General features: G+C 42.6%; 1 long non-coding RNA gene across 2 annotated transcripts in view; it reads left to right on the forward strand.

The window, feature by feature from the left end:
- Nucleotides 1–16,431, forward strand: part of LOC140907789 (uncharacterized) — a 142,165-nt gene extending 125,734 nt beyond the window's left edge. For both annotated transcript variants that reach the window (XR_012157624.2, XR_012157625.2), the window contains exon 4: nucleotides 16,200–16,431. This is a non-coding gene — a long non-coding RNA (uncharacterized LOC140907789). The remainder of the gene's footprint in view (nucleotides 1–16,199) is intronic.
- Nucleotides 16,432–23,402: the final 6,971 nt, after the last annotated feature.

The raw sequence follows: 23,402 nt of genomic DNA on the forward strand, positions 1-23,402 counted from the left end.
GGTGGCTCCATAAGAAAAGTTCCAGAAATAATTGGTGGATTTGGGAAGATGATGTTTCTGAACTGTGCAGAGGGCACTGATGGTGCTCATATCCCAGTACTTTGCCAACCACAAGGGGAACCTGAGTATGTAAAATGAAAAATGATATGGTTCTGTATGATGTGTCTGTGCCAACTGTTATTTTGGGGAACCCTGCATACCCACTTCTGATTGGGTTTATGAAGCTGTACCCCAACATCAATGAATATGGAAATAGGGAATTCAATTACAAGTCAAGGTGGCTGCAGAATGGTTGTGGAGTGTGCATTTGGTAGGCTGAAAACTCATTGGTGCTGCCTACACTCCTATCTGGATGCCAATGTGGCAAACTCCATTTGCATAATTGTTGCCTGCTGCACCCTACATAACATTTGTGATGGTAAAGGGGGGTGTTACTGTCCCAAGTGAGCTCAGGACAAGTTTGGGGTTACAAACTCTCTACAGACAGCCAGATCCCACCAAGATGCACACTAATTCTGGTTCCCAGCAGGCAAGGAAGATCAAGGATTCCATATGTGTACACATCTTGGCACATCAGGGAAGCAGAGGATGACATCAGCCTGTACCAAGGGACACCTTCACTTCCTGTAAATATGCTGGAAATACACACAAGTGTAAGGCTCCATGGGTCTAGAACCCAGACCCATAGAGTTACCAGGCAATTAACATCTCCAGATTGACAGCCAGTGGCACCTGTAATCCCCCCCTCCACTTCCCATGACCCGCTGTGGACACAGACCATGGAAATTTCTAACTGAAGGGTTTGACAGGCAGCAGCCCCCCTGGCTCCTGATTGGCTCCCTACCCAATATAAACCCAAAGGGCATTCAAGGAAGTGTACAGGCAACAGTGCAGATCTTCTGTAGCTGCCACAACTGTTCCTGTTCTATGCTCTTGAACTGCTGGCTTGACTTCAGCTTGATTTGCGTTCCAGCTCCAACCCTGAAATCTAGCTTGGACTCTGACCCTCAGTATCAACCCTGGCCTGGAACTGAGTACAAACTCCTTGGCTACTCCTAGCCACAGGTTTGCCCTTGTTTTGACACTTGGCCCTGAGTGCCCTTGTTGGGATCCTGACACTGCGGGAATATTGGTACGTACTTATGGAGCTACCTAGCTTTGTGAGGGTTTTGTTCCCCTGTAGCTGAAGGTCATTACCCATTTGTTCATGTGACATTGCACATATTAAAAACAATTGTACCAGGGCACCTCCATTGGATTATCACCTTGAGGTTGGGTTTCTGCTGTAGAGGTTGGTAGCTGAGTCATGGTCATTGTTCAATGTTTTTGTCTTCTTTAGAAACCTGTCTTTTCCAGACCACTTAAACTTTTTTACTAAGCTTATGATGGTTTGTTTTGATGGGGTAGGGTAGGGGAAAGATTCCAACCATTGTGTTTTGTGACTTTTTACTGTCAGCAGTGCTAAATGCAATTAACAGTTGTTAGAGCACTAATCCCTGATATGACTGATACTTCTTAAGGGCCTGGGGAGGTGGGGGTACTGTACAAAGCACTCTTATTGCTGATGTATTCCCTCTTTTTTGTTGTTCTTTGGTTTTGATTTTCAACATGTTTAATAAAGCCACTGAGAAATTAATTGACCCCTTTTGTAGTTTTAGACACACATGAAAAATAGGAGTGCTTTTCGAAGCACATAACATAAACTGCACTTCCCCATCCCTCCCACGTATCAATTTAAGATATTTCTGAACCCTGGGGAGAAGGCTTATTTGCCCTATGATGACACCAGAGTTTTACACACTATTCCATTAAATGATGTAGGAAGCTTGTGGCCCATTCAAGAATAAAAAATGCCTTCAGTTCATCATTAGGATGGAAGGCCAACACACCATTAAACAAAGCATAACATTTGCTGAAGATATGAGGTAGAAGGCTTAATGGGAAGATTTTGAAATCAGAACAATGTATTTATACTGAAGGAATGGTTCACAACCAAGAACAACACCCACAGTGTGATGTTTTTGCACCCATTTCCTTCTCTTCCTCATCAGAAGGGGTGAACGATGGAGAAAAATGACTCTTGGTGAAAACCAAGGATGCTTCATGCGAGGAGTTCCAGGGGCCAGTACATGGGGGTGGTCTGGGACTCCTGCAGGCTCAGCATTCTCTACTGGGTTTGTCAGGTGGGGAGTTCATTGTAACAGGATTCCTGGCTCAGCAGTGCCCTGAGCAGCAGCCAGAAGAGGAGGAGGAGGACAAGGTAGTGGTGGTTGATGGGCTCGTTCTGGGGACATGGCAGCAGGTGGGCATTGCACTTTTTTGGCCATCAATTCAGTTAGCCTTTCCATTAGGGAACGCTCTTGTTCCCTATGATGTGCCTCCAGCTCCAGGAACTGGTGGTTCATAAATGTCTCTTCCTGCTGAATACACCACTCTTCCAGAGCCCTGAGGAATTCAAATTGCTCCTCGTGTCTCCTGTCCATCCCTATTATCAGCTCCTCCAGGGTTCATCTCCATCTACCTCTGCTCCGTCTGGGGTGCTGCTCTTGCCTTCTTGATGGCATGGTTTCACTTTCAGGAGCCAAAAAGGAGAGCATTATTTTTTTGGACTTGGAACAAACTGAGAAATACTCCCACATGACATTACTTTGCTGTAGAAGGCCACAGTTGTGATACTTTTCATCATTCCAGGAATGTAACTGTCTCACTGTCCTTGGTTCTCAGTCACCTTTTGCAGATTGTGAGGAAGGAGCAGAGTCTAGTAATGGTAAGAAAACTCAACTAGAGTTTTTAGCCATTTAAAATGTTTATACTGTCTCCATGGGGGTGGGAGAAGGTGAGGTAATTCCTTCCAGGGGCTATGTTACCAGTTTACAATTTCTTCCCTTAAGGCTGGCCAACTTTTGAAGAACATGGTGATTTCCAGAGTACCAGAATGGAAAAGAGAAGTGACTTTTTAGTTCTGTGGAAGAGATCTGGCAATCTGTGTTTCTGTTAATGGTCACCCCTCTACATATTGCTGAATGGAAGGGTTTGGTCAGCTATGAAGGTGGTCCTAACAGATTTGCACTGCTTGTGAACCTGAAGAATCAGCTGGAGTTCTTGCTGCAACAGAAGTTTGCTGAAATATGCTTACAGGATTCGCAAAAAGAAAAGGAGTACTTGTGGCACCTTAGAGACTAACCAATTTATTTGAGCATAAGCTTACAGGATTGGGATGCAATTTGTTTGGAAATCGACTGCTTTCTCAGCTAGCATACAGAGATTTCATACAAAAGGAGAGTGAACCACAATCCATCCCCCATCCCACCCCTGGCTTCCCCAGAAAATCTTACCTCTCTGCCTTCCTAACAACGGTGAAATGGACAGGAAAGAAAGAGACACATTGCAACTTCATTAGATTTCCTGAAGATTCAGCCCAGCACCACAACCCCTTGCCTCAGACAACTTTAAAGGGGGCACTGCACTCTTTTTATCTGACCACTCATCCCTTCTCCTCTGGACTTGTGAAGTAATAAGGACAGAGACTGCAAAGACTTTGTGGTAATCTTCCAAGGGAGAAAAGACTACTGTAATTAACATTTCCTTAGACCAAACTGTGGGTTGGGACCCCAAAGTGGGTTGCAACCCCATTTTAAGGGATTGTGAGGGCTGGCATTAGACTGGCTGGGGCCCAGGGCCCAAGCCTGAGCCTCACTGCCCCAGGCCAAAGCCTGAGCCCCACCACCCGGGGCTCAGATGTCAGCTTCAGCCCTGGGTTGTGGGGTTCAGGCTACAGGCCCTCCACCCAGGGATGAAGTCCTTGGGCTTTGGCTTTGGCCCCACAGCCTGTAGCAGTGGGGCTCAGGCTTCAGTCCCCGCTCTTGGGGTCATGTAGTAATTTTGTTGTCAGAAGGGGGTCATGGTGCAATGAAGTTTGAGAACCCTTGCCTTAGACAACTAAGTTTTCTACAACATCTTCCATTCCCCAACCTGGACCTTTTCAAAACTGCTCCACCTCCCCTGGGACCTCCCATTGCTGCTTGACTGGTGGCTGGGAGGTGCAGAGACACAGAGCAACACTGATTTTTCTTTTATGAAATATTTGAAAAAAATAGCTTCAGAAACCAAATGCATAATTGCGGATAATCAGAAATCAACAAAATTAGAATCACTGTCTCACTTGAGGCCCAATATGGGGTGGAGCACAGCAGGAACTGGATGGAGGAGGGAAGTTAGAAAAGTTTGGCAAGGGGATGGCGCATAGATGCCTGACAATGCTGTGGCTTTAGTATTGCAGTTCAAACACACAGAGACTTATGGCATATTATCGAGGGAGGAAAAGTCAGTGCACCGTAGTTCAAACATGCTTGATCTTAAAATTTGGAATTTTAGCACCAGAATAAAAGGGGATGTTGGTGGGGAGGCTGGGGGCAGGGAGAGGGGGGCATTGTAATTTACCAACCTGGGGTTCGGGTTCCTGCCACAGCTTGAGGTCCTCCTCAGGTTCCTCATGGCAGGGCTTCTTCACCATACACCTCTGAGTAAAGGTGCAGAATCACATGCTTCCTCATCCTCTAGGTCTTCTAGAATATCCTCCACAGCCCCTGCCACCTACTCACCGTGGCTCTCATCAGTGTCCTGTTGGACAATGACAACAAAGGTGTTGAGGAGGAGATCATGAGCCACTTCAGACTAAGAACTCAGAGCCCGTGACAGCACCCAGTCAAGCTTCTCATATAAAGAGGCATGTACAAGGAGCCATCCCAGACCGACTGTTGCTGTCTTTGGCCTTCCTGTACAGGAGCCTCAAATACCTCATACGTTCACGGCACTGGGATGGAGTCAGCTGAATGCCTGCCTACTCCAGTTTCCAGGAGTTTTCCAAGTACAGGTGAATGTTCCTGCTGCTCAGGCCAAAATTGTGGAGGATGGTGTACTGTGCCCATACATTGATGAGCACCTGGGTGTACTCGGTGGGCTAAGCAGCTGCTCTCAGAGCTGGCTTCATCGTCACCTGTAACCAGTACAGACCAAAGCTGTTCTACTGTGCTCAGTACTGCACACTGGCATTGGTCCATAGGTGGATAGGGACCTAGACTGTGTAAGGGTCAGGAAGAAAAAGAGGTGCGTGCATTGTGGGAGGAGGACTAGTGAAACTTGAGACCTAGTACACACTCCTTATCCCCGTTCACACTGCAAACTGGCATGGGTACAGGCCCGTGCCACAGCTAAGGTATGTACTTACCCACACATCTCTTAGGTGTGCTAGTTAACTTACCCACCACTTGCCTTGAGAAACTTGCTTTAGGGGGTTTAGTGTGGACAGTAAGGGGACTATGGCATAAGCCTGCACATGGACAGGTATGTAGCCACTACTGTAGACATATCCTATAAGTAGCTACATAGGGAACAAATATTTGCTAATTGGCTCTTCAATCTAGCAGAGAGAGGTACAACATGACCTAGTGGTTGGAAGCTGAAGTCAAACATATTCAAACTGGACATAACACATCATTTTTTAACAGTCAACAATTGGAACAACTTATCAAAAGCTGTGGTGGATTTTCCATCACTGGAAATTTTTAAATCAAGATTGTATGTTTTTCTAAAAGACGTGCTAGTTGAAATAGGAATTATTTTGGGGGAGGTCTATGGCCTGTGTTATACAGGGAGGTCAGACTAGATGATCACAGTGGTCCCTTCTGGCCTTGGAATCTATTAATGCCTTGCTCTGCCATAGACTTCCTGTGTGACCTTAGGCAATTCACTTAGCTTATCTGTGCCTCAGTTTCCCATCTGTCAAATGGGGATAATAGCATTGTCCTATGTTAGGGGGCTTATTCCTTCACCCACTTACTTCCCTGGTCCTTCTCACATGAACAGAGAGCAACAATACCCGAAGTCCAAAGGTGCAAACAAGTTGATGTTTATTTGGGGTGAACTTCCAGCAAGCATGATTCCAGTTTCCTTCCTTAGTGTCCCCCTTCTCAGCTCTGACACCACAGAGCCTTACCTGTGTCCCTGTTAACATTCCCCCCATTAGAAAAACATGATTCCAATTCCCCACCCCCATTCCCTATTCCCATTTCCCCCACCCCCACCCCTACTTCCTGATTGACTGCAGACTATATAGTAAAACTTGAGTTCTGCTTAGCTATACCTTAACCAATCATTTTACTAAAATTTAACTAACCAATCCTAACATATTGTAACATGATTATTTAACCAATTATATCTCACCACCTTAATTAGTTTACACCCAGCAAAATTAATTATACAGCAGACAGAAACAATCACAGAACCAGACAGAGATTATACAGAGAAACAATAGGGAAATGGGAACTACAGTAATAGAACAACAAAAAAATGAGGATTTCACATCCCAGCTATCGATACTTGAGTTCTTGCTAGACAGGACGCTATCAAACTAAGTTTTCTTTTACATCTTCTAGGCACTTCCCTTTCTCTGAAGGTGATAGGAATGCCTAACAGCCCAATAGCACCTTATTTCAGTGTGACTGGTTTGGAATGTGAGGATGTGACCGGTCGCTTCCCAGCTTATGGCTGCCTCTGTTGCTTAGCCAAAGGCCTTAGCCTAAGAACAGGGCCTCAGATTGTCACAGTAAGAGAAGGCCCTTACAATGGCAGACAGTGATTTTGATTCTTTCTTTTATACCTCTATAACTAGCTAAGTGATAAGAATACACCTAAATTAAAGTATAGGCCTTTACAGACAGGCCTGAATATCTATATCCTAACACCCTACCTCACAGAAGTGTTGTAAGGGTAAATACACAAAAGACTGCAAGGTGCTCAAATACTATAGCGATGGAGGATCATATAAGTACATGAGACTGATAGCTAGCTGTGTGTCCAATGAACCTGAATCGGTTTTGATTCTCTTTTTTTGTCCAGACTGTGCCTTTAAGGCATAAGTTTGTCTTGGTACAATTCTTCCTGGAGCTACCTAGCACTCAGGGTGCCTGCTGCATAATCCCTTCAGACCCACTCCTCCTCCTCACTCCCTTTGGGCTGTGTTGTGCCCTTTCTCTCTATCCACACCCATGTGGATTACAGGTATAGACTAGCCCTGTGAATCTAGGACTTGTTTCACATGCGAACTCAGTGCAAACCTACGTGTACTGACTGCCTCCCCTCAAATGAGTCAGACGGCTCCCTTTGTAAGAAACATTCTGAGGTTTGCACAGCTCTTGTTCCATGGTCATAGATATACACTGAGTGCCTCAGTCAACTGAAAAAAAATTAAGCTGTCTTTGGATACTCTCTGCTGGTTGCTGAACTTACCATGAACAAAAAATACAAGCGAAGAACGTTAAAATAATGTGAAGGGTCTGACCACTTCAAGGACATTAGGATTTAAGGTTTAATTCACTGTATTTAACCACTTAGGGCAGAATTCATTCCACCTGTATGAACCTCAGTTAACTGACTTGGGCTTTGGGCAGTAAATGGCAAAGAGTTTATGAGGTCTGAAATTCACCTCCCCAAATCCACATGGAAGCCCATGGAGTTGCACTGTGTGACCCTTCTCTGGCTGCTGTCCCAGCCCACAGGCTGGAAGAGCAGCTGGTGTTCCACAGTCTCTGTATGTAGTATTAGGGCCAATGGATCTGAGTAACCATGAATTGTGTGGCTCTGTCCTAAACCACCACACGTGCAGACCTGTTTGGGGCTTGTGTTGGGATCCTTCTGAAGCTCGGCACAGAGGTTGTAGAGGGCCCCTGCATGGCTTGCTCACCCTCATGCTTCTTGCGAGGCTCCACCACTCAACTTCAGTGGTTGGAAGTACCTGGTGTGACTTTGCATTTCACTTTCCGAATGCCTTGGTATTGTGTCCCAGACAGGAAGGAAGATGATGATCATTTATATTGAGGCTCTGTGATATAGGATCATATGTGCTGTGGGTCAAACTGTGTTTGCTACCACGACGTAAACCCTTGCTTTTGTGGATCTATATCTGAACCTTAATATTACTATTTCAGTGCTCTTTTACACACAGACACTTAAAGACACTGCACAAGTTGAATTGCTTTTTGACAAAAATATTTTGACCAGTTCTAAATGCAATGGTTCCTGAGATCTGTAGAGCAGCCAGTGGCAGTACCAGAAGACATGCACTGATTAAAGCAGAACCCTGCATATATGAAGCCTTCTTAGCTGAAAAGCTGGTTCTGGCATATTTGGTATTGTTGTTGTTATTATTATTATTATTTATTTTATTAGCACTGTAGTGCTCAGAAGCCCTAGTCATGGATCAGGACCCCATTGTGCTAGGTTCTGGACAACACAGAACAAAATAAAGTCCCTGTCCCAAAGAGCTTGCAATCTAAGTATAAGACAAGAGTCAACAGCTGGATACAGCAGATGGTGCATATAGCGAGACAGTACTGGTCAGCATGGTAAGCAGTGCTCTCAACTCACCAGTTGCCTGACTGTTGTCAATTTTTTTGGTAGGCGACATGACAAAGGAGTATTTTGAGGAGGGATTTGAAGGTGGATAATGAGGTAGCTTTGGGAATGTTTATGGGGAGCTCCTCCCAAGCATGTGGGGAAGCATGGGAGAAAGCACAAAGATGCCTGTAGGAAAATTTAACAAGCGGGTGATGGAAGCTGACATGATGAGCCAAGCAGAGGTGTGTATCAACAGATGGATAGCAAATGAAAAATGATAGGTAGGGTGGGGAACGCTTTGAGGGTCCTTAAAGCGCTGCCGCGGCAAAGGATCCTCCTTAAAACACTGCCACAGTAGCGCTTTAACGTTGCTGCCCCTTCCCTGTCGGCGGCCCTGCTGGTACAGACCCTACTGGCAGGGCCGCTGACAGGGGAGGCAAAAGGAGCAGCGATGTTAAAAAGCTGCCACAGCAGCGCTTTAAGGAGGGTCCTTTGCTGCGTCAGTGCTTTAACATTGCTGCGCCCGCCCCCGTCGGTGGCCCTGCCGGAGCCCCAGGCCCTTTAAATTGCCCCTGGAGCCCCAGGCGGTGTGGGCCAGGTGGCATAGAAGGGCTGGCTGGGGGCTGCTGACCCCCAGCCCTGCCCCTTCCACCCGAGGCCCTGCCCCTTCCAGGGGCCAGAGCCAGCCCCAGCCCCTGTACCTGTAAGTCTTTGGAGTTACTTTCACCCCTGGTGGGGACTGACTGTGAAGAGTCTTGAAAGTGAATACAAGCAGCTTGAGTTTGATGTAAAAGAAAATGGGGATCAGTGGAGGGATTCAACAAGAGACGTGACATGGTCAAAGCAACAGGCTAGGAAAATGATCTTTGCTGCAGCATTCTGAATGGATATGAGAGGGGAACAGCTTCATTTGTTGAGGCCAGAGAGAAGGCAATTGCAGTAATCAGGAAGTGAGATAATCAGAGGTTGGCTGAGAGTTTTAGCTGTGTGGATAGATAAAGAAAGGCTATATCTTCGAATGTCATTTAGAATGAATCAGCAAGCCTTAGCTATAGCCTGGATGTGAGGCTGTAGAGAGAGAGGCCCAAACTGAAGATGATTCTCAGGTTATGCGCCTGAGTGACAGGCAGAATGGTGGTGCTTTCCACAGTGATTGAGAAAGGAGAATCTCAATGTGTGTGTATTTGTGTGTATGTGTGGGGGCTCTGTTTATCTTGAACTGAGGGTTAGACACCCCCAGGGTGATATTCTCTGATGTGCATCACCTGCACCAAAAAACCTTCCATTCTTTGAAATCCCATTTATCTAAAATAAATTTCATTTCATGTGTTCTGTTCATACAAGCATTAAGAGCTGCATTTAAAAAACAGATGGCTTGCCTTCAATGGGAGTTGCATGTGCACACTACCTCCAAGAATAAGGTCCATAGGTCCTCCAATAACAAGATGATGGATGTGGTATAAGAACCTTAAAGGTATATTTGATAGTAAAATGTTGTAATCAATGTCTTCAATAAAAGACAATATTAATCTAATATATGGTATTATGGTAGCTAGGTGGTATCTTAGTATCTTAGAAAAGAATAACTACTGGAAAAGTGTTAAAGGAAAAGAAAATACAATACTGGAACAGATTTTAAACACCATGTGACAGATTTTCAAAGGCAATAATGGCTGTTAGATGCCAACTGCCATTGATTTTCATTTGTGGCTTTGTAAATCTGCACCAGTTTCCTGCAGAAGATAAGCATAACTTGTATATGGCATAAAAATAGTATAATTTTACCACTCTGTGTATGTAACAACCCACCATGCGTGTTTAAATCTGTCAGTCTATGCAGTGTAATCTGTATGTGAGTGAGTCTCACACCTTGTGCACAATGGGTATGGAATGCTACTGTTCTGGCTTTTTACTGGTGTTGCACAGGTGTAAATAGCTACACAAGGTGACAAGGCAGCAAAGAATCAGGCCTGATGGCTTTACTTGCATCTTTCTTTAATGTAACGTATGTATAGGATGTATTCTCCAGCTGGAGAGCTGGGAGCACTAAGCACCACTTCGGATCAGCCCCTAACATGCTGCAATGTGTATAAAGGTTGCTAAGTAGCTTAAATCCATGAGCAAAGTAGAACCATATAGCTCCAAAAGTGCAGAACCTGACTTAGTTTCTAGTAACTAATTAAAATGACTCTACAATTCTTTTGATGTTCTGTGCTAGTCTGGTCACATTCCTTTGTGTTTTATAGCACGGTAATAACGACATTCTTGTAAACAGTCATATAAACTCTATCCTCTGTATTTCCCTGTTTGTAACCACGGCTCACTTGAAAGCATTTGCACATCAGAATTAGGCTTTATCCCTACAAAGCATACTGGTTCATATCCAACACTGATAACATACTTTATCACAGAAGTGTAGGTAGATATTAGGGATGCAAAAGATTGTTATTGATAGGTCATTTAGTCCATCTAATCATCTGGATCTATCCTGCAGATGCAAGTATTTTTGCCAACCATGACATTTACTAGTTCATTGTCTAGTGCAGTTTTAAATATCCCAAGCGATTGGGGCTCCCACCATCTTCATGGGAAACAATTCTATAGTCAAATAGATTTCACTCCCAGGAGATTTTCCTAATAGGCAGCCTAACTTTCCTCCTAACCATTCTCTACTTCTACCATTCTCCATTACTGTTAACAACACACCAATCCTCCTCATCAGACAGTCTCATGACCTTGGGGAAATCTCCTCCGTCTCCTGGAGGTTTGTAGAGAGCAGTGGACAATAGCAGAAGTGGAGAGGGTTTCGGAATTTTGGCCATGGTGAGCTTGGTTGGTGAGAACATAACATAAACTGGAGACCACTGATTTCAGTCACAAAATTGTGTGTTGTATATGCTCTAGGAAGCTACACGAACAGCTTCTCCAAATGTCTCAGGCCAGAGGCCTGGCACTAGGTCAGCTGACCAAACAAAAGCGACAAGGATAAGGGCCTGTACCCTACGCAAATAACACTGCACATATAAGTGTACACAAATACAACGGGACAAGAGGTAATTGAACAGGGTCTGTTAAGCAGCCAATAAATATGGCTTATAGGTCTTCTCTTCTCCCCCAACTGGGATATTTTAAAATCTGAGATCCATGTGCAAGGTCAGATATAATCCTCTTTCCTGTACAGCAAAGGGCAGGGACAGATTTAAAAGATCCTAACATTTTCTAGTCCTGCTTTTTTCCTGTCCTTTCTGACTGATGTTCCATTCCCAGTCTACTCCATGACAAAATCAAAGCCTGAATGGTTGCTTTTATCCATGTCTGTGTTTCGGTCATCCAATCAGAAAATAGAAACAGTATTATGTGATGTAGCTGTGTAAAAATAGTGAATACTCATTTAAAGAATGACTACAAACAGTTTGTAAATATTCCATAGTTTGAAATCTGTTTGTGGAGATTATTGAGGGAACAATTTTTAATGACTGATATATTTATAACAATCACAATCTGTTGGAGGATTATTTGCACTAGGAAAAAAGGCTAGATTTGATGGATACATTTTTCATGTTCCCCTTTGTTTATGGTCTTTCTTATCCTTTTAGAGCATCCTAGAGCTACTCTGCTGTGCATTTTCAAAGTGCGAAAGCCATTATTCAACTGAAACATTATTATTTCTTCTCTCAAATTTTATTAAATTACTTAGCGGTAGGACAAAAGTTCATTATAATAGAAAGGTGCTGATCAAAATGGTAGATATGCTGTTATTTTCTTACTGGCATATTACAAATTTCTCTTTGAGTCACAATACACTCCTTTAAAGTAATACACTCTCTAAGTTGACAACATTGTAGTAAACTTTATTGACTGTGTAACTGAAGTGGGACTGATGATTTATGGAGAAAATCTAAGGATTTTTGTTTTACAGCATTGAATACAGTAGAGGCTGTTTTCTGATTGGTGGATTGAGCACTCTTAGATTAGGAAAAAAGGTGTATTTTTAAAATGTGTGAGCTCAAATATTTTAACTAACACATTTAAAAATTCTAGTGTAGACAGACAAGTCATATTCACACATCATTTGGGTGAATTGAATCCTACGAGGGAATTGTGGCCTGTTTACGCCAGGGCCCTGATTCTTATCTACGCTGAAGCTGCTTTATGCTATTCTGGTGATTTAAAGTGGTGAGTGTAAATAAAGTTTTCAGAGTAACAGCCGTGTTAGTCTGTATTCGCAAAAAGAAAAGGAGTACTTGTGGCACCTTAGAGACTAACCAATTTATTTGAGCATAAGCTTTCGTGAGCTACAGCTCACTTCATCGGATCCGATGAAGTGAGCTGTAGCTCACGAAAGCTTATGCTCAAATAAATTGGTTAGTCTCTAAGGTGCCACAAGTACTCCATTTCTTTTAGTGTAAATAAAGTTCCTTTCCATTACCAGTCTCTGTTAACATTTTTTAGCTAACACACTTAAGAAATAAATCTTCTTTTCCAGACTAGAAAACCCTAAGGGGGGAGGGAACAGATTAAGATAAAACTAGAGAACGTGAATTGTTGATCCTCAATTGAGCCGAATAATGAGTCACACATATTTAGAGAAGTTACCATATCTCAGGTCTGGTCTACTCACACTTTGTGTATCAGTATAACTGTTGGTCAGGGGTGTGATTTTTTCTGATATAGTTATACCGGTACAAACCTTAGTGTGGGGCACAGTTATAATGGTATAAAAATATACCAGGAAAAGCACATTTATATCAGTATAACTGCTTCCATGCTACAAAAGTTGTATTGCTTTAACAATACTGCTACACTCTAGCAGTATAACTGTTTTGTGTGTAGACAAAGCCTTACACATTAAATATGATAGCATTTACATAGCCAAGAAAGGACTGCAACCAAGTTTGGTCCTGCTTCTGCTTGAATATGGGCTCAAACTGCAAATTTAGGATCTTGATTTTGAACAGCTGGACTTTGATTGGTCACCAGCACAATGTGGATCTATCTCTAGGTTTAGGTTTGGAACATCTCAAAGTTTAGGAGCATTTGGATCTGGGCTTTGGTTTAGTCTCATTTTTAGATAAAATAAGGAGTTTTAGAGTGTACACTGTTTGGAGTAGAGGGTGTGTGATGGGGTATCCACCCCACACAAGGCCTGAATGGGTAAAATAGGTCAATTAACCTATAGGCTGCACCTGAAGGGGAGCCAAGGCCTAATGGCTGATCAGGCCCAGCTGGCAGAGGAGCTGGGATAGGCTCATAAAGACAGAAAGTTGGTAGTAAGAAAGGGCTGTAGGGAGGAGGTCTGCATCCACTCCCTAGAGAGGAGGGGTGTTGGCTGCAGGGGAGTTCTAGGGGGAGAGTAGGCCCTGGGATCCTGCCTTGGATTACAGACTCTGGTAAGACACTGAGAGGGGGAAGTAGCTTCGGGAAGCGGAGGAAGCTCCAGTAGTAATCTGGAGGTGGGCCTGAAGAGACACAGAAACAGCAAAAGGGTCTGGGATTGTGTAGACCATGGTTGCTAGACATAGGGTCCCTGGGCTCTGGACCCCAGAGTAGAGAGCAGGTGAGGGTTTCCCTCCCACAGTCTGGGCAGTGGAGTGGAAGACTGCTTGAGATGGCTATCCAGTGGGACTTTGATACTTTGGAAGGGGAAAACTACAGTGACCTGGCCAGAGGGCCAAGACACAAAGAGGGAGGACTCAAGTCACCAAGAGGAAGTAATGACTCCAGAGAGAGGGAGAGAGACACCATGGAGCAAGCAATTGAAGGAGGGGGCATCAGACTGATTGAAAGCTAATCCCCAGACGAGCCACAAGGAGGCAACTCCCAGGTGAGTAGTGAACCTGGGTGAACAGGGTGTCATTTACTATATTTTTATAGTACCTAGCACAATGGGGCCCTGATCTGGCTGACCTCCAGACTTTACTGTAATATAGATGTTAAATAATACTAAAAACTAACACTTACCCTGTCCAAACTTTTGCCCCAAACCAAACAGTTTCTGAGATTCAAACAAGTGTGGATACCCCTCACATTGCCCTTTGGCAATTGCTTTTCATTTCCCCCAGCCTCTCCGCTGCCTGGTTCTGGTTCAGAATGAAAGAGGAAGTGATGAAATAGGCGTAAAAACTTTTTACCATGAGACTTCCAATGCAGTTTCACAGATAGTTCAGATAACCTCGAGAGCAGCATTGTTTGCCAACCCATCACCTCCACCCCCCAAACTCCAAACCTTCTGAGGTTTGCCCATCTCTACTTACTGTGTGAGATGTTATATATTATGGAAAATTCTGAGTTACCTCATAGCTGTAACTTGTGCTATCACTTTACCTGGAGCCTGTGTATACTGTATATTAGTGTCAGCATTAGAGAACTTTTAAAAGAAAGTGAAGCTGATGTCTGTATTTTGGAGTTAAGGGTTTCTATTTCAAGGAGAAAACATGTCCCCTTCACTTGGAAAATATTCTATAGCGTCTATAGTCTATATTGCAAAGAGTAAATAAAGAGAACTTGGTTTTGAGACTTGGAGAGCTTGCATATTACTTCGGCAAAACTAAATGACTATTCGTAGCTAAACTTTGAGGGCCAGATCAACACAGTTCCATTGACTTGAGTGAAGTTGCACCAATTTACAGCAGCTGAAGATGTTGGATGAAATTATGGCTCCACTGAAGTCGATGCGGGTTTTGCCATTCATTTCTATTGAACCAGGTGTTCACCCCACCCCTAATATTATCTGGGGTTTTAAAAAAAATGCTGGTTAAACTATAGGCCAATTTCTGTGACAAAATAAACAGTGATGTAACTTAAACCTTGGGGAGTTAGTGACTTTAAGCTAGTGTAACCTATATAATAAGGGGAAGAAAGGGAAAGTTGCAAGAGAGGGTCAGCTTTATCTTACAACCACTTGTTGATGTCTTAGCCTCAGGAATTTCCTGTGGCAATGAGTTCCACAGTCTAATTACATATTATGTGAAAAAAGTGTTTCCTTTTGTCAGTTTTTAATTGCTCACTTTTTAATTTAATTGAATGTCCTCTTTTTCGTATGTTATGAGACAGGGAAAACTGAAGCTCCCAAGTCACAGGCTAGCCCTGGAACCACTGGGCAATCACATCTATCTAAATAAGTACCACACCTTTTTCTCTAGTTAGGCTGAATATGAACAGAGTGGGGAGTCAGGAACGCTTAATCCCAGCTCTAACACTGATTGCCTCTATAGCCCTAGGTAACTCAGATAACCTTTTTGCCCCTGTATATTTGTCTTCAAAATGGGGAAGTCATGCTTATCTACCTGACATGGTTTAAGGATTAATCAGTTAGGGCTTGTCTACACTATAGGAGCAACAGATGCATAGCCACAGAAGGGGTTTTTCCATCACTATAGGAAAACCACTTCCCCAAGCAACACTAGCTAGGTCAACTCAAGCGTTCTTTTGTCAGCCTAGCTGCATCTACACTGGGGGTTTAGGTTGGCATAGTTATGATGCTCCGGGGTATGGATTTTTTTCACACCCCTGAGTACCATATTTATGTCAACCTAAATTCTAAGTGTAGGTCAGGTCTTAGTGTTTCTAAAGCACATATAAGATAAATGCTAAGGATTATTATTGCTACTTCTATGTTGCAGTTTTTCATTGTGACAATATGGATTTTTAAACCTTACACATCTTTCTTTGGTGCATCATATTCTTTGTTCATGCACCAGATGGCGCTACATTGCAGGTCCAGTTATAACAGAGAATGTAACTTGCTTAATACTTTATATAAATGAGCATGTTAAATTTGTAATTGTTCTACTCTATACCCACAGGAATCAGGTCAAGAAATTGGATTTTGGAAAGACAGTAAAACTACTTAATACAGTATTCTACAGGATTCTTCTTTTCCCTCTCCGTTTTCACATAGATGTATGTCAGCAAATCTCCCCTCCCACAAATAAGAGTTGATCTTCAAAGGAGAACAAGAGACCACCAGCCAACCAATCTAGGAAGGCTGACTCAAAAACCTAGTATGTGAAACTGACAAATATGATGTTCTAAATAAATGGCAATGTAACTTGGTTTTTTGTTTATTAGAACTGATTGTTATGAAGACCTATTTATATAATAATACCCCAGGCTTATATCTATCTGCCTCAAAGCACTTTTACAGAGGTTGAAACAGAAGAGATCATTTTATATTATATTTCATGTGGGGAAACTGAGGTACCAGAAATGTTCAGTTATTTGCTTGAAGTCGCACAGCAAGGCAGTAGGCAGGAGTGGGAGAAGAACCCAGCTTTCCTGATTCTCAGTCCCATGTTGCCTCCAATGTAGGAAAACTCCTTTACAGTTTACATAGAAAATCGAAGGAAGAAATGGAATTTTCCAGGAAAAAAGAACCTTCATATTCACACCGTAACCATCCTAGTCTTACCTTAAAACATTATTTATCATCATTGTGAAGGCAGAATAATAATGCCCTCCCACTTTAAATAGGCAAAGTGAACACTGTGATTAAATGAAAACTCATGTTTTACATTCTTTCCTTCCTATGAACATTTAATTTGTGATTCGGTTCTATCGTTTCCATAGCATATTTTTGATGCTGCAATTCAGAAATGATCTGAAAGACCCCTAGCTTTAAATATCACTCTTTGTAGCCCTGGAGCAGAGGCATAGTAGAGGAAATGCAGTTTATCTATTGTAAACCTTCTGTGCATGCATATTTTACAAATCATGACACCTTAGTAGAGATATCACAGAGAATACACACAAGGCTAGGACAGTCAATGTAAGGTTCTTCCTCATGCAGGGGTCTGGGTGTTTTACAGTACTGTTGGTGGTGCTTTCCAGGGCGTATGCTAAAGATAATAGAGGGTACACAGACTGCATCTCAATGGATCAAATATTGCCCACAGGATCCTATTACCCAGCCTTCCTCTTGCTGTGACTGTAGCATGAGGATGAAGCTGATCATCTTGGAGATTTCTATTGTTGGACAGCAAGGAATTTCTATTCATCTGCCAGGGAAAACACAAGTACAAACAAAAATTATGACTTCATGCATGCATTAAAATTAGGGCTGTCAAGGGATTAAAAAATTAATCGCACGATTAATCGCACTGTTAAACAATAATAGAAAACCATTACGACTGAGTGGACTTGTAGGCTCTAAAGTTTTGCATTGTTTTGTTTTTGAGTGCAGTTATGTAACATAAAATCTACATTTGTAAGTTGCACTTTCATGATAGAGATTTCACTACAGTACTTGTATGAGATGAATTGAAAAACAGTATTTCTTTTGTGTGCCATTTTTACAATGCAGATATTTGTAATAAAAAATAATATAAAGTGAGCACTATACACTTTGTATTCTGTGTTGCAATTGAAATCAATATATTTGAAAATGTTGAAAAACATCCAAAACTATTTAATAAATTTCAAGAGATGTTGTTATTCTATTGTTTAATAGTGCGATTAAAACTGATTAATCGTGATACATTTTTTTTAATTGCGATTGTTTTTTTGAGGTAGTCGCATGAGTTAACTGTGATTAATCAACAGCCCTAATTTAAATGTTATCTACATTTACATGCAAATTAAGAGACAATTTCTGGCATAGCTTGATAGGTGCAAAGGGTAATACTCAAGCAGTAGAACCAGTGTAATTGTGTAGGGCAAGAGAGGGTGGGCATGTGTGGTGGTGGGGAGCAGGACAGGATTTGATGAGCCCTGAAGGAATGAGCACCTCTTACACAGCTGTGAAGACTTAGCTCTGTAAGGGTAGAGGCTCCCTGAATGACGGAGAGTTGGGACTATAGGTGGGGCATGGATGAGGCTGAGGGGTTTGCTACTATATGGGTCTTTGAATCCTTCTCCCTGCAGAGGGGACAAACTGCAAATAGAGGCTATTCCAGTCACTGAGCAGGAGCAGTCTACAAGGAACAACACTTTGCCAGTCCAGTCTTGTGGGAGGATTTTTTCCCTCTCTTCTCTGTGGATCTCCCCAGTTCCCAGCTAAGACACTGGGGATGGGAAAACTGGATTTACCCATGTGTGACTCTGGCAACTTGCCCATGTGGCCCTCAGTGTTGCAAAATTTGGATGGCACTTTTTTGGGAGGATACTACTATATTAGTTTACCCCCTGTCGCCTATAATGGCACGGAGAGTGAACAAACATATCCTGTCTGAAAGTACAAGAGCCAGCAGAGCACCTGGGGAGGAATGGGCATCTGGATTTGTGTTACTTCCTTTTTGGTCCCTTTTTGGAACAACTTCTAAATTCTCTCACTAATGTTGGGTTTGGGCTCTCTGATGCTAGTAGAAGTTAGGACCACTTTTCATCACATCAATGGGAAGTGACCTTTCGGTGAGAATTAACAAAGTACTTTGTTCTGTGCAGAATTCAGGCATGAGTGCATGTGGCAGAACATCCTTAACTGTGTGGGGGAGAAACACAACTCCATTTATGTGATGATGGAGCTTCTGCAGGTAGCTATTTCTTGAGTCTGGAGTAGCTGCCTTTTGATACATTCCCCAAAACCATGGACTTGCCTACATGGAGACATCCAGGAAAATTAATCTGAATTAACTAAAGGAATGAATTTGACATGGATTACATAAACCACTTTAGTTCTGAATGAGGGTGTTCACATAGGGGGTTTAAAGTGTCTTTCATTTGGTTTAGTTTAATGCCTGTTAGAAGTGAATTAAGGCTACTTTAAATCCCTTTGTGAAAACTGCAGTTCAGAATTAATGTGGTTTACCCAATTCACTTCAAATTCACACCTTTAGTTAATTTGGATTAATGTTCCTTGATGTCTCCAAGTAGACAAGCCCCTTGTCTTACTACACACTTAAAAACTGGAATATGTAGCATATTAGAGAAAGAGGCCTGGTGTGAAGACAGCAAAAGGAAGCATGAGCGGACCCCTCTGTGGTCCTGAGCAAGTCATTTAGGGCTAGATTGTGACTTGGTCTACACATCCACCCATGAGTGTCAGAACCCCCTTCACATACTCACGTGGGCTACCCAGACTTTGGATCCAGACACATAGGAGTAAGTGGTAGCTACATGCCACTTATTTTCTCCCTGGAGCAGGTGCATGAGGAGGGGCAGGAAAAGGCCAAAGTCCCTTGACTCCAGTCCCACTAATCAATGTTCGGTGTATGAGCTGGCATAGAGATGTTGTAATTTGCTGCTGATAGAGGCCAGCAGCAAATTACTAACCCCCTGGGGGAACGAGGAAGTAAGGGAAGAATTGTGACTCAGAGGATTGTCTCCCAGTAATGCCATGTCCCAGGGCTGCTCCTGAGGTGGAGTTTACACACCGCCCCTTGGTAAAGACTGTGCCTAAAGGAACAATCTAACTTGTAACCTCTGCGTGTCAAGTGGTCCTGTTTTTAAAATGGGGCTGTTTCTGTTAATGACTGGGACATAGGTGGTCATGCTCAGTGTAGATTTTTCCTAACTGTTCTTTGAGCCAAATTCTGCTATCATTCTGACACCTGAAACAACATTGACTTCAATACAATTGTATTTGTGTACCTGAAAGCATAATTTGGTTTTAGGAGTCTAGGTCTACATTTTCAAAAGTAACTAGTGATTTTATGTGCTTGAATTATGGGTACTTAAGTAGACACACCATCAAAGGGCCTGATTTTCAGAAAGTTGAATGTACCCAGTCACTGGAAATCAGGTATCTTTCAGGTTTATCAAGTTGAGCACCCAAAATTAGTAGTCACTTTTGAACATTTAGGTTCCAGTGAATGTAATGTACATACTTACTTCTCTTGTAGCTTTGCTACTGTTGTAGATTCTAAACATCTGCAGGCTCAAGGTTGTTTTAAGTATGTCACTTTAAAAACAGCACTTGTTTTAAGCAGGACCAACTTACATTTCCCCACAAAAGGAATTTGAAACATTTTAAAAAATAATAAAATTTGAGTAATTCAGGGGTATGATGTCTAACATGTTTGTGAAAGGCAATACTTGTGGGGTTAGACATTAATGTTCCTGATGTAGCAAAGGAGTGATAATTGATAGCACATGTGAAATATAACTATTCTTGAAGGGGAGGGCAGGTGGTATGCAATTACTCAAGCTTCCACTAGCTGTCAAAGGTTGGTTGTAAGTGAGGTCAACAAGATGTTGACTGTATGGTTGAATGCTTTATTTGAAGTAAAGATGTATGATCTTTGAATGAAGATATTAATGATGTGACAAATCTTGAAAAAATACTAATTTCAATAGGAACTACAGTTAAAGTCAGGTACTAACAAGCTGGATGGCAAAAGTAGCTTCAAGGAACATAATATGATCATGGATATTTGTTGCAAAAATAGAAAACAGGAAAAGGAATAAATCTGTTAGTCTATTTAGTTTTTTTAAACCCAGATTTGAATTGTGAAGGTGCATTTTCTGTAATTATTAGAGCTAGTGATTTTCTTAATCAAATTAAAACTTTTTTTTTTGTAGGTTTACACATTCTTCATAAGTACAGATGGTGTCAACTTATAATCTTATAACTTATAAAAGAAAATTTCTTTTTAACTTAAATCCCATTTCAAAAGTATTCCATATACGATAATGCAAGCCATGGCATTTAAGCTCTACTATTAGTAAGAGTAACTTGAAGGAAATCTTTTAACTGTAATCACTAGCTGAGTGCTGAATTCAATGAATTTCCATCTCTTGTCACATAAGGCATGCAGAGCATCCTAATGATACATTTTAGTGACTTTTAAATGTTGCATGACAGTGTCATCTAGAATAATACTTATAATATTGGGATGGAGAGATGGATGATATTTTCTGTCTGTCTTAAAAGAACATTATTAAGGTTGCAAAGACAAACACTAAGGACAGGTCTACACTATCACTGAAGTCGATCTAACTTACATCACTTAGGGATGTGAAAGTGTCGTCCCCCACCCTGAGCGACACGAGTTTTGCACTGGCCTCACTGGCGCTCTCCGGCCAACATAGCTTCTGCTTCTCGCCAAGGTGGAGTAATTAGGCCAATGGCGGAACACTCTCCCATTGGCATAGTGCATCTTCACCAAACATGCCACAGCAGCGTGGCTGGGCTGATATAGTGCTGTAGTGTAGACTTGCCCTCAAAAGTTTGGAAATGTCAGTGCTTGACCTTAATGACATTTTAGCATCGTTTTTGAGTGTGCAATTTCCTAGGTTTTTAAAAAAGAAACAGAAAATCCATCATGTGATGTAACACTGACACCCACCTGGGTCAGCAGCAGGGTTGGAACCTTTAGACACACCACACTGAACTCTGCCACTTGAGCTAATGGTCACTGATAAGAGTAGTAGGGTGTTATGCTCTGTGTGGACCAGCACTACAGGGGATGGGACATTTTGCCTGTGGGTTTCATGGGTATTTGCTGGCAGCAGAGGAATGGTGAGGCTTGGGGATGGTGAGTTCCATTCCAGGGTCTGAAGGGGAATGTAATATAGTGGACAAAGATTCTTTTGCTCATTTGCCCCAAGTGTGACCCCTTATTCTCTGTCCTGTCCAACTCTTCTTGACCAAGTTCTGTCTCTTGGTCCCCATCCAGCTCCTCATCGCAGTTCCATGCTTCTCACCTAGCCAGTCCCAGTCTCTAGCCTTCAGGCTTCTCATGCTAGTCCTAGTCTCCTTGCCCAACCAGTCCTCATTTCACACCTCCAGCCTTGCCAAACCAGTCTCCTTTTCTTCCAGTCTCCTTGTCCAGCCAGTACAATTTCCTGACACTCCCTGCTCTTTATCCCATCAGTCTCTCTCCTTTCCCCCCTGCCTCCAGTTGCCTCCCCCATCCTACCCAAAATCCCTGTCTCCACTGGCTCCCAATCCCATTCTCCCTTCCTAGGCTCCTCATACAATTACAGTCTTTCCCTTTCCCCCATTTCCCTTTCCAGCTCCCAGTCCTAGGTTCCTTGCCCAACCAGTCCCAGCTCCCCTTGTCCAGCCAGGCCTAGTATCTCCCTTAAATCTGAGTCCCAGTTTCCCTCTCCCCACTCTCAGTCTCCAGTCTCCCCGCACTCCAGGATATTTGTCCTACTCTATTCCTCCTGGCTCTCCAACAAGTCTGGCTCTTGTCTCCTCAGCATTTGAATCGGGCAGTGTCCTCCTCAGTGGAGCTTGGGCCCAGTAGGTGGGTACGGTTACCAACTCTCCAGGATTGGCCAGGAGTCTCCAGGAATTAAAGATTATTTTAATTAAATGTCATGTGATGAAATCTCCAGGAATACATCCAAACAAAATTGGCATCCCTTTCAGTGGGTCACTTACAGCAGAGGAGAGACATTCTCTCTGCTTTCTGTTCAGGTGCCCAGACCTGGACCTGACATGGTCTCCAGCAGCTCAGAACTGCAATGGCAGGGAAAGTCCTATTCATTCCTGGCCTGGAGCATTTCCAGCATGGATGGAATCTTTGGGGACTTTAGCTGCTAAAATTTAAGAGATGTCTACTAAGCATGTATGAACTGCAATTTTTTAAAAAAATTGAAAAGTGGGGTTCTACCAGTCGCACCTTGTGTGTGTATGTGTGTGTGTGTGCATACACACACAGAGTATATTCAGTATTCCTAATTCACCACCACATTACTCCAGTTTTATGCTGCTATATCTCCATTGAAATCAAACTGGAGTGGCGACTGAGGCCCAGTGTTAATATCTTTCTAGCAATTTATAGAACTGTGACAACTCTTAAAATATGTTGAAACAATTGAAAGGTTTGAATTGTTTGTCATGCTCTGTCTCAGACAGTTAACGTTATAAAAACAACACTCTAAGTTTGAAGGGAGCTAATCTTAGCTTATTCCAATTAAAAAGAAAGCAAAGCATTTTAAATGGCTCAAGGGTGATGGGAACTCTGGGACATCCATGACATCTGATAGGTGGGGATATTAGCCAGTGTTGACAGCCAAGATTTAAGGGAAAATGCTATGGAGTAAAGAATGTTATTCTCTGCTTAAAAAAAAATCCAGTTGTTTGTTTGAATGTCATAAATATTTGCAAGAGGCTTTTTAAA

Source organism: Lepidochelys kempii, chromosome 2 (genome assembly GCF_965140285.1).
Source record: "Lepidochelys kempii isolate rLepKem1 chromosome 2, rLepKem1.hap1, whole genome shotgun sequence".
Classification (NCBI taxonomy): Eukaryota; Metazoa; Chordata; order Testudines; family Cheloniidae; genus Lepidochelys; species Lepidochelys kempii.